At 42.9% G+C, this 11,966-nt stretch overlaps 1 long non-coding RNA gene across 1 annotated transcript; it reads right to left on the reverse strand.

The window, feature by feature from the left end:
* Positions 1-2,767: 2,767 nt before the first annotated feature.
* On the reverse strand, positions 2,768-10,911 carry LOC130831465 (uncharacterized). Its single transcript, XR_009048060.1, has 3 exons — positions 7,925-10,911; positions 4,064-4,716; positions 2,768-3,933 (listed from the first exon to the last, which is right to left on the reverse strand). It is a non-coding gene; the product is annotated as an uncharacterized LOC130831465 (long non-coding RNA).
* Positions 10,912-11,966: the final 1,055 nt, after the last annotated feature.

An 11,966-nucleotide genomic window follows, 5' to 3' on the forward strand; every position in this document is an offset into this window, starting at 1 on the left:
GAAGTTTAGAGAAAATTTTTTTAAGGCTTAGAGAAAAAATTGTTGAAAAGACTAAAAATTTTTAATGGGATCATTATTTTTAAAAGAGTCTGGAATAAAGATAAAATAGATATTTAAGAGGAAAGATTATAAGTCAATGAGATTTAAATGTTAGCAACACAAAAGTAAGCACGGAAAGCCAAAATCATTAAGACGATATGTTTACAATGTAAAAGCAGACAGTCTTAAGGGTAGAGAACAGGAAGAAAAATGCAAAAGCTATAAAAGTAAAGAAGATTTCTAGAAAATGTTTTCAAAGCAAAATTAAAGCAAAAGCCTTGGAAATTAGAGCAATGGCAGAGGGAAAAGGGAAAATACAAGAGGCACTATTGAAGCATAAATCAAGATAAGAAAACAAGCTGCTTCCTTTGCAAGGTAACGAGCTAATTGGAGTAGAAAGTCACGAATGTTCCCTTGGTAATTTCCACTGTGATTTCCTCTTTCACCTAAAAGCTATTTTAGGAATTGGTTTTATAGCTTACAAATACATGAGGTTATCTCTTGCCATATACTCTTTTTTATTGTAGATTTCTAATTTAATTGCATTAAGTCAGAGAATATGATTGTGTTATTAATGAGTCCATTTTTATAAATGTTCAAAGTGTGCTTGAGAATACTGTAATGATCTCTACGTTAGGTGCAGGGTTCTCTGTTTATCTAATTTACCTTTTGTCTAGTCTAATTGTGCCATTGAAATCCTTCATATCTTTATTTTATATCAACTTGATCTTCCAATTTCCTTATAAATTTTCCCGTAATTCTATTAGATTTTGCTTTATATGTTGAGGCTATGTTGTTAAGAACAAATTTATGATTGTTACTTCCTCCAGGATTATTCTTTTACTATGAATGTTCTTTTTATCCCTGTTAATGATCTCGGCCCTAAAATTGGTCTGCCTATTTAATTTTTTCCAGTTCAGTTTTCCAATTTAATTTTAACTATTCTGTGTCACTTCTTATGTTTCTTGTAAATAGCACAAAGCTGAATTTAAGTTTTAAAAATCAAACCTAAAAGTCTATGTCTTTTAAAAGGCCTTCAGCTATTTACTCTTATCATGATTCCTGATCTATCTGGACATATTTCTACCATCTTTTTCTTGTGGTTTTGGCTTTTTTTTTTTTTCTTTGTTTCTTTTCTCCTTTCCTAACTTCTCTTAAATTTCAATAATGTTTTCTTTATTCCTTCCCACTTCCTTTGCTGCTTTTGAAAGATACATTGTGCTTTGTTCTTTAGTTTTACTCTTCAATTTTAACAATCATAATTAACCATAAATAAGAAAGGTACTCAGTGTCTTCATTCTCCTTTTAAATACAACCCGAAACTCAGCATGCTTCAACCACCCCGAGCAGCCTCCTCCTTGCAAATATTGTCTAGAATTTGAATTGCACTTTTTTAAACATACCCACAAAAATTAGATTTCTTTTCTCATTGATTACCTTTGGTAAAATATCTATGACTAATTATCTGTATTCACCATTGCTGCTTAGATCCTGCTCCTCCTCCCCTCTTGGTTCACTTTTCCTCTGTTTGCAATTCATCTGTTAGTTCTTTCAGTGAGAATCTATAGGTGGTTGACCTACGTAATCTTTGTCTGAAATTTTATTTACTTCGTTCTCATCCATAAATAACAGTTTAGTTAGGTATAGAATTCTAGGCTGTCAGTTATTTTTCATCAGCACTTTAAAGATATTATTCCAGTGTCTGCTGACATCTACTGTTGTTAAGGAGATGTCTGATGCCATTCTAATTATTTGTATAGGTTTACTGTTTATTTTTTCTAATAGCCTTTCATATTTTATCCTTACTCTTGATACTCAATGTTTCACTACAATGCATCTGGGTACGGATTTACTTTTATTGATTCAGTGTACACTTTTAATCTGAGAAACAATAACTTTCATTTCTAAAAATATTCTCACTGATACATCTTCAAATTTTGCTTTCCCCACTGAGTTGATTCTTATTTTCTTCTGGAACGCCTACTTTATGATTACTGCAGTACCTTGAATTCCCTTTAGTGACTCTTAACTTCTCTTTCATATTTTCTGTTTCTTTTTCTCTGTATAATATATTCTGGTGATAGTTCCAATTCATCAATTTTCTCTTCAACTGTGTCTAGTGAAGCATTTATTCCATTTAAATTTTTAAATTTCATTTATTATTGTTTCGATTTCTAGGATTTCTAGTTGGTTCTTTTTTTATTCTTCTATTGATGCTTTATTTCTGCCTGACTTTTATTACTTATTATTCATCTTTTACATACATTTTCTTTCCTTGATCTCTTTGAGGATACAAAGATGTAACGGCTCAACATAACAGCAGCTATTTTGGTCAGGTAACAATCCTGTGCGGGTGACCAGGCTGGTAAACCAGCTCCTCCAAAGGGTCACTGAAGGACCCAGGTTGATGGAGGTCCTGCCGTTTCCCACGTGTGTGCTTCCAGGGTTACAAGGGGTGTCTCTATCCCAGTCAGCCTGTAAATAGAGAAGCATTTGGGAAGTTTTTATGAGTCAGGTATGCAAGTGGCACACCTCATTTCTACTCGCATTCCGTTGACTGGGATTCAATCATCTGGTCATGCCTAATTGCAAGGAAGGCTCAGAAATGGAGTCTAGCTGTGTGCTCAACAAGGAAGTGAGTTTTGACTCACTAGTCTTTTATTGTTACCGTTTTGCCTACAGTGAATTATCTCCCAACAGTTTCTTTTGTTGGTAGTCTTCCTTTGTGTTCATTTTTGATATGTTTAGGAATTTTAGGGAATTTCAGTTGTAGGCTCGAGTGGAAGCCTCTCTTCTCTCTCGCTCTCCCCTTTCACCATCTGCTGTTCCCTGCCTAGCAGTTTGGTGGTCACCTCTACATGCCTCTCTCTCAGGGCTCCCAATCTTGAGACATATATTCTCAGTGGCTCAGTACGTCCATGTTACAGTGAATATCTCAGATGCAGCCATCGAGGCAGCAGGCAGCCTGTCCCAGATCCTGCTTACAAGGCTGGGTCTGCCTCCTGCCACCTCTCTGGTATTTGTATAAGCCAGGCCCCCTGACAGAATAAGCAATCAGGAGTAAGCTCTTCAGCCCCCATCACTGCAGGGAGACCCATCCCAGCACCTAGTTTCATGAAATGGGCCTGGCCCAGATCGCTTGTCCTGTGTGAGCTGTGTTACTGCCCATGACTTTGCAGAATACAAACTCCCACCCGTTGTACCTGCTTCAGAACCTAAGCCCCGAAGAACCATGACTTCAGTATGTCCACTTAGTTGTGTTTCTGTTATGCTTTTAGACCACAGAAATTTTGTCTGGTTTTCAAATGTGTCTGTGATCAGTTAATGTTTTCTTTTGTGTGTGTTCTCTATTACTGGTATGTGATTTTTTTGGAGGAGATTTATTGCAGAAGTTGTAAATTTACAATATTATCTGGATCTTGGTAAAACAAAAATCCAAAAGTCATTGAGGGAAGAAATTGAAAAGGTGAATGGAAATTAACTGAAAGAGGACAAGCAGTGCTGGTGAGCCCAGTGGTCCTCCACGCAGGTCTCCTGTTGTCATCTCAGCGTCCTGCATCCATGGAGATGTCAGAAGCGCAGATGACATGATGCCTTTACTTATCAATCCAGAGGGTCTTCCTCAGCTCACAGCTGCCTTAGTTTTACCTAGAAGGGCAGGACGTAACCTCTATGCAAACAGCCCCAGGGCCGCAGGACAGAGTAAGTCCTATAAACTTCCTGATAATCACACAGAAAGCAACGCCCAGTATAAAGTGGCCGTGTAGCATAGTGCAGTGGGTGAGAGCATGGGCTCTGGAGCCAGGTAACCTGGGTTGGAGCCTGGTCTGTGCCACTGTGACCTATGAGACCTCGGGCAGGTCGGGGGGCTTCTCTGAGCCTCAATTCTCTCATCTGCAAAATGAAGATAATAATAACACAGTGTCTTCCTCAAAGTTTCATCTGTATTAAATGAGTAAATATTTGCAAAGTGCCTGGTCCACCACAAGGGCTACATATGTTCTTGTTAAGTTAAAATACATACATAAGACGCAGGGCTTTCCTTCATGACCTGGCCATCTCATCCTCTGTCAACCGTGACCAATGACTAGTAGACATCCATATCTTTAGTCCAGACGTTCTCCAGAGCCCAGCTGTTTATTTCCAACTGCCTGCTGGCTGTCTCTACTTGGTTGTCCCACCAACACCTCAAGCACAGAAAGTCCAAAATTAAATCACCCTGCCCTACAAGTCTGCTTCTCCTGCCACGTCTCCCTCTTGAGCATCATCCCGCACGCCAAGAGAAACCCGGAGTTTCCCCAGGGCCCACTCTTCACCTCGCCTCCCCAAACCCCCAGCTTCCTTGCTCCTCTGACACGCAAACCTCCCCCTTCCAACAAGACCAGACTTGACCCCTGTTCTCCCTTTTGTACCCACCCTCCACTTTCTATCCCCTCTGCTACTTACTGCCTTGGTCCCAGCCCACTTTGATTTTCTTGGGAAGGAAGAAGGGAGAATGGAGGCTAAGTTAGCAATAACAGTGTCCACTAAAGAGCAGCACAAACACATTCCCGTCACTGAAAAAAACAGCTCTCATCCCAGCAACCACGTCAGACTGAAGGCAGGTCTCTTGCATCATCTTCCCATGATGGGAAGCACAGCTCCTTGGTGCTGGAGCCAAAGGACAGCGTAGCCTGACTGTTGAGAAAATAGGAATAAGATAAACAGCCGCCATGAACAGGAAACTATGTGAACAAGGCTTTTGGAGTTGAGCCCAGGGCTTACGTCAGGACAGAATAAATATATTCTGAAATCACAGCCTATCTCAGTACCCCCTCTGTTTTCCCTTCCCTGTATAATTATTTGAATTAAAAGTATGTAAATTTAAAATGTAAAAGATGTCAACAAATTCCTGTATCAAAAGGGACAGACAAATTTTCACTCCCACCAAAATGCTGATAGATGCAAGTTTCTCCAAACCTGGGCCAGCACTGGGTATTATTGGATTTAAACATTTTGCCAATCTGATAGGTAAAATTGGCACACTGTTGTTTTGGTTTGCATTTCTTTAATTGTGAATAAAGTTGAACATCTTTTCATACAGTTGTCATTTTCATTTTTTTCTATGCATGCCTATTTATGTCCACTGTCCACTTTTACTCATTGAACGCTTAACCTTTTTCTTACTGATTTGTAAGAGCTCTTTGTATATTGAGACAATTAACTCTTTGTAATATGAATTGCAAATATTTTTTTTCATCTCGTCTTTTTTTCTTTCTTTTTTTTTTTTTGGTAGATTTTTCCAGAGAATACTTTTTTGTTTCTATGTTATAAAATACAGTGATCTTTCTTTACAATGCATTCATTTTATGTTTTACTTGCTTAGCACTTTGAAGACCTGAGGAATTAAAGTCTGTACAGAGAATGTAACTGGCAACCGCTACCCTTCCCGTTCCACTGCCGGTCCTAGTAGCCTGGCTTCCACCCCACGACCTGAGCACTTCCTCCAGCAGGGCTGACACTCCATTGAGGTCTTTCATGATTATTTCTGGGAATTCCCTGGTTGTCCAGTGGTTAGGACTCCATGGTCTCACTTGCCAGGGGCCCAGGTTCAACCCCTGGTCGGGGAACTAAGACTCCACAAGCCACGTGGTGTGGCCAAAAAAGAAAAAAAGAAAACGAAAAAGAGAGGTTACTCCTTTGTCATAAACGGAGCGTCTGTCATATGCCAGGTAATGCTTCGACTCGGGCAGGACAGGAAGGTTCAGAGGTGATTTAGACCCCCATGGTGTTGTTACTGAGTTGGAGACAGCGTGAACTCATGAAGACAGATATAGATATAGACACAGGTAAAAATATAGATACAGATCTCAGCATGGAGGTAAATACAGATATAAATGCAAGTATACACCCCAGGATAGGTTCCCTCACTCTGTCTGCTGAGAGAACCGAGAAGCAATGACACCCAGTAGCAATAAGAACACTCTGTATCTAAATTTTGGCTTCTAAATATCATTCTGCACTGAATGGAACCAAGGATTCTTGGAGAAATGGCTGATTCAATGATCCAAGCAGAGATAGAACAAAATGAGCCTGGAACATCTTGTTCTACCAGAAAGAAGGTACCCCAAAATTAGGAGGCATTTCAAAAAGATGCAGAAGCCAATTTAAAGCGGTTCCCACTGACCAAATCAGAGAGAATCTGTTCATTAAAATAGATAATGATAGTTACAGATCACAGGCCACTGAGCAAAACAGGAATTCATGAGTCCCTACTGATGCTAATATACAGATAAATACACTGAAAATTTGATAAGGAAGTATATGTTCACATTGCTACAACATACTTCCCTACACAATACTTATTAATTACAAAAGAAAATAGAGTAACTCCATAGTGGAGAAGTCTGGCAGATACAACTTTAATCCAGTGATCACATCTCCAATGATTAAACAAATGGAAACCATGCCCCAGGTGATAGAATGCACAAAGTGAAATACAGCTTCACATCTGTGCTATTCCTGCCAAAGACCAAAACCTGAATCCAATGAGGAAACACTGAATAAACCTAAGTTGAGGTACCTCCTATAAAACAACTGGGCTATTCACTTTTAAAATGTCAAAGTCGGACTTCCCTGGTGGCACAGTGGTTGAGAATCTGCCTGCCAATGCAGGGGACACGGATTGGAGCCCTGCTCCAGGAAGATCCCACATGCCGCAGAGCAACTAAGCCCATGCACCACAACTACTGAGCCTGCATTTGAGAGCCCGGGAGCCACAACTATTGAGCCCACGTGCCACAACTATCGAAGCCCATACACCTAGAGCCCATGCTCTGCAACAAGAGAGGCCACCACAATGAGAAGCCTGAGCACCACAACGAAGAGTAGCCCCCGCTCGGAAGAGTAGCCCCTGCTCACTGCAACTAGAGACAGCCCACGCACGCAGCAATGAAGACCCAACGCGGCCAATAAATAAATACATTTATAATAAAATAAAATAAAATGTCAAGGTTAAAAAAGTCAGGAATTCTATAAAGGACCTTATTGGGACTAGTAGCAAAACTTGAATAGAGTCTGTGGATGAGAATCTGTAGGAGAATGTGTTTATTCTTAGGAAATATACACTAAATTATTCTGGTGGATGGAACTTCAGGGTTGTTTTTTTTTTTTTTTTTTTTTAATTTTCCTGTATTTATTTAGCTCTCCTTTAACTTTTTTTTAAATTAAACTTTTAATTTTGAGATAATTATAGATCCATATGCAGTTGTAAGAAATAATGCAGAGAGACTCTGTGTATCCTTTACCCAATTCCTCCCAATGGAACATCCTGCAGAGCTATGGTACAACATCACACTCAGGATATTGGCATGGATACAGTCAAGATACAGAACGTTTCCATCTCCACAAGGATCCCTTGTGTTGCCATTTCATAAACTCCCCCATCCCCTCCTACGCTCATTTCCTTCTCTCTCTTTCTTTTTTATTGTAGTTGATTTATAATGTGTTAATTTCTGCTGTACAGCAAAGTGATTCAGTTATACATATATATACACATTCTTTTTTATATTCTTTTCACTATGGTGTTTATCACAGGATATTGAATATAGTTCCCTGTGCTTTACAGTAGGACCTTGTTGTTTACCCATTCTATATATAATTGTTTACATCTGCTAACCCCAAACTCCCAATCCATCCCTCCTCTACCCGCCTCCCCCTTGGCAACCACAAGTCTGTTCTCTCTGTTTCTCACTTCCTTCTTAACCCCTGGCAACCACTAATCTGGTCCCCATTTCTATAACAGGGTCATTTTAAGAGTGTTATATACATGGAATCATATACTGTGTAACCTTTTTGGATTGTTTTTGGTTTCTTTTCTGACCAGCATAATTCTCTGCAGACTCACCCAGGATGTAGCGATACTTTGCTCCTTTTCAGTGCTGAGTAGAATTCCATGGTGTGGAGATTCCACAGTCTGTTTAACCATTCATCCACTGAAAAACATCTAGGTTGTTTCCAGTTTTTGGAAATACAAATAAAGCAGCTATAAATATTTGTGGAATTTCAGGTTGGTGAATTACTCTCAAGTAGTTCAAAGAAAAAAGATTTTATACTGTTTATGCAGCTCTTCTGTAAATCTAAGATTGTTTCAAAACAAAACAAAACAAAAAAACAAAAGGAAAAAAAGTGAAAAATTCTTCAGATACAAGGAGAGGGTCTCAGGAAACTTTTAGTAAAGTCCTTTCCTCTCCTGGAGAGATTTTGGAAAACACTTTTCTTTCTCTTCCGGATAACATCGGGCATGAGGTGAGACAGTGAGAGCAGTGTGATCACCTCACCACAAGCCTGAGAGGAAGCAGAGCCCGGAGGATCCCAGGAAAGTGGTCCAGAGACCCTGGATTAAGTCAGCCAGGAAGCCAGCCTCCCTCTGAACTTCCAGCTACAGGCGTCATTAAAGTTCCTGGTAGTTAAGCTAGTCGTGCTGGGTTTCCAGCTATTCGCCACCAAAGGCTTCTTGACTAGTTCAGTCATTGAAAAAGGATACCAGGGTCCTCTAGCAATGAATTCCGCTCCCATAATTGATAATATTATATCAAATGTTATTGCTCCTGCGTAAATAACATGTTTCCTCTTTACCAGCGTTGACGGTGGGGAAACGTGTACTGGGTATCTTCTAGAGATCATTCCCTGTGACTTTCAGATTCCAAGTAAAAGGCAGACTGGAGAGGGATGCTCCATCTATCACAGCGGGCACCTCAGTAGGACAGGAACCACTGTTCACATCTGTCCTCTCTCTAAATATACCTTATTCTCCAGCCTTGCAGTTCACACGGGGCTATGCTGTAGGCTGAATGTCTATGTCCCCCACCCACCCCAAGATGCAGATGTTGAAGCCTAATCCCCAGTGTGATGTCATTGGGAGGTGGGGCCTTTGGGGTGATTAGGTCACCAGGGCGGAGGCCTCATGCAGGGATTTGGTACTCTTATACAAGAGGCCCCGCAGAGCGCCCCACTCCCTTCTGCCACGTGAGGACACAGAGGGATGACACCATCTGTGAACCAGGCAGCGGGCTCTCACCAGGCACTGAATGTGCAGCACCTTGAGCCTGGACGTCCAGCCTCCAGAACCGTGGGAAATAAATGTCTGTTGTTCATAAGCCACCCAGAGTGGCTTAAATACCACGCTGGTATTTTTGTTACAGCAACCTAAACAGACGAAAACAGGCCACTGAACAAGGGAGTGGCAAATACAGAAAGGAGGAAAACTAGACTGAACCCGGAGACTCTGTTTGGGATTAGAAGACTGGAGTGAACTCATAGATTTCAGTGTGGATGGACGGATGCAGACGCAAATGCAGACAGAAATGCAGGGATGTTTCAGGAGCTGTTCCCTGTCCGATGTGGGACCCGGAAGCCATAACACTCTAGTGATCAATGAGACGCCTACTCACAGGAAACTTTTACTTCTTTATGCCTTTTTGTGCCTAAGCCTACAGGAGCTCTGCCTATGAGAATTCCACCAACGTGAAATTACAGCATATAGCACCAAGTGTAGGTCATCGATTAGCATTGATCTCTGCCTCTCCATCAAAGTCAGGCTCAAAAGCCATCTCTCCTGTGAAGCCTCCTGGGCATAGGCAGACAGATGAGCATCTCCTGCCTCTGCACAGGGAGGATTTTCCATCAGTTCATGCTTTCTTGCTTTCTGGCTCATCTCCGCACTCTGTTGTGAATTCTGTGGGCAGGGTCTGACTCTTCCTGTTGGTCCCCAGCCCCTAGCACAGGGCCTGACACAGGCGCTCGGTTAAGGCGTTTTGAATCAGATGGAGTCTCTCCATGGACCACACTAGCCTGCCGGCAGAGCTCATCCCTGCCACTGGCACCATTAGCTCTGGGCTCCACCCATGGAAGCCAACCATTCACAGGGAATCCAGGACAAAACCACCAGAGCCCTTTGTTCCAGCTCTATTTCTGTAGAAGACAATTTCAGTTGCTGAACAGGAGGCAGTCTTCAGAGAGGTGACTCACCTGCTTGACACATCCATCTTAGAAACGTCTGACTTGATGCTTTGCTTTTGCTGCAAAACAAGCCTGGCTCCACTTTGCCGCTGGAGGTGGTGGGTTCATGACATGAGTGTTTGCATTTTTATGACACCTTCCTTGGAGGCTGGCTGGGCAAGCTCCCTGGCAGGGGGATGGAACGGCCAGGATCTGGCTCACCAGGAAGACTGCGGAACTCCAAACATGCTGTTCTGAGGAAGCGCCCAAGCAGGAAGAAAGCCTCTGTGAGCAGAGACGAAAACCCCTGCTCTCGGCTCATAGGTTTCCTCATTAGCCACGCAGACCAGGGCGAGCTTCAGAGAGGCGCTTTCCGCTGAGAATCTTGGATAGAAGAGGAAATGGCAAATCTTCCCAAAGGCTCTGACCGCGACAAAGCCCTGTATTCATCTTTTATTGCTGCCAGAACAAACCGCCGCAGATGCCGTAGTTTAAAACCACACCCCTCCTAATTCCACAGTTCCGTAGCGCAGCAGTCGGGGTGCAGCGTGGCTCCACTGGGTCCCCTTTCTAGAGGCTACGGGGTGGGGGCAGGGCGGGAAGCAAGCTGTCAGCAGGGCTGCGTTCCTTACTGGGGGCCCTGAGGCAGAATCTGCTTCTCAGCTCACTCAGATTGCTGGCCAAATTCAGTTCCTTGTGGTTGTGGAAGTGAGGTCCCCTCTTCCTTGCTGGCTGTCAGCTGGGGGCACCCTGAGCTCCTAGAGTCCTCCCTGGAACCCGTGCGCGTGGCTCCTCCATCGCAGAACCAGCAAAGGCACACTGAATCCCTCCCAGGACTAGACTCTCCCTGACTTCCCTTTCTGCTGCATCTAGCTCCATCCAGAGAAGGGTCTTGGCTTGTTAAGGGCTCAGATGATGAGGTTGGGCCCACCAGATAACCTCCCTATCTCAAGGTGAGTAACCTAAATTACATCGGCACACCTTCTTTTGCCAGGTAAGGTACACCCAGGTTCCAGGATCAGAGTGTAGACATCTTCGGGTACCATATTGGACCTGTGTATGATGGAGCCCTACATTTACATCACAGAAGTAGGACCCACCTGGCATGGATACAACTGGGCTTTTTCAGTTCAGTACAGCTGGTCTTTGGTTTGCAATCTGTGGTGGAAAACTTTAAATCTACAAATATAGAACGTCTAGGCTCTCGAGTGTGTTTCTGAGACACATTACTATTCATCCTTAAGGCTTGCGGAATTGCACCCACAGCCCATTCCCTACCTCTGGGAACTGCTCCAGGATCTGGAGTCCAAGAAGTCCTTCAGGGCCAGGGAGAGCCCAGTATTAAACACACGGCAAGACTGGGTCAGTTATCGCAGTATGTGCTTAAAGTTAGGTCCAGAACAGGCTGAGAAGGGAATGCAAGGCCAAGTGCCCATTTGGTGATGGCTTAGAGGAAGCCTAAGATCTAGAGCTGTATCTAAGCCAAGTGCTGTGAGCAGGGGATGGACACACGTTCTTGTGGAGGCAACCAGCCTCCGTTACTGTCAGAGCTGGGGAGACCTACTTACAGTTGTCTGATACAGTTAAAGGAAGCTGAGGTCCAAAGACAGGAAACCCATTCTCTGGAAGAACTGGTGACTATATAATAAGGAATAAATATGAGAAGTGGGGTTTTATGGTCAAAGCAGGTCTAATAACGGAATCAGCCAGATAAGAATAGGCAAGCCCTGAAGAGCCCTGCTTTAGAACTGAGTTGGATACAGGGGGTCTGGGGCATGGTCAAACTTTAGGGAGAAGAAAAGGGAGCCAGTTACACCATGGCAGGCCCTGTTCAAGATACTGGCTATATAACTGTGCACAAGTCACAGTCCTTCCCTCAAGGACCACGGGGTCTAGGAGGCAGTAATTCTACATGAGAGAAGCCAGCGGCAGGCTGAGGTGGCACAAAG

Source organism: Hippopotamus amphibius, chromosome 11, assembly GCF_030028045.1.
Source record: "Hippopotamus amphibius kiboko isolate mHipAmp2 chromosome 11, mHipAmp2.hap2, whole genome shotgun sequence".
NCBI lineage: Eukaryota > Metazoa > Chordata > Mammalia > Artiodactyla > Hippopotamidae > Hippopotamus > Hippopotamus amphibius.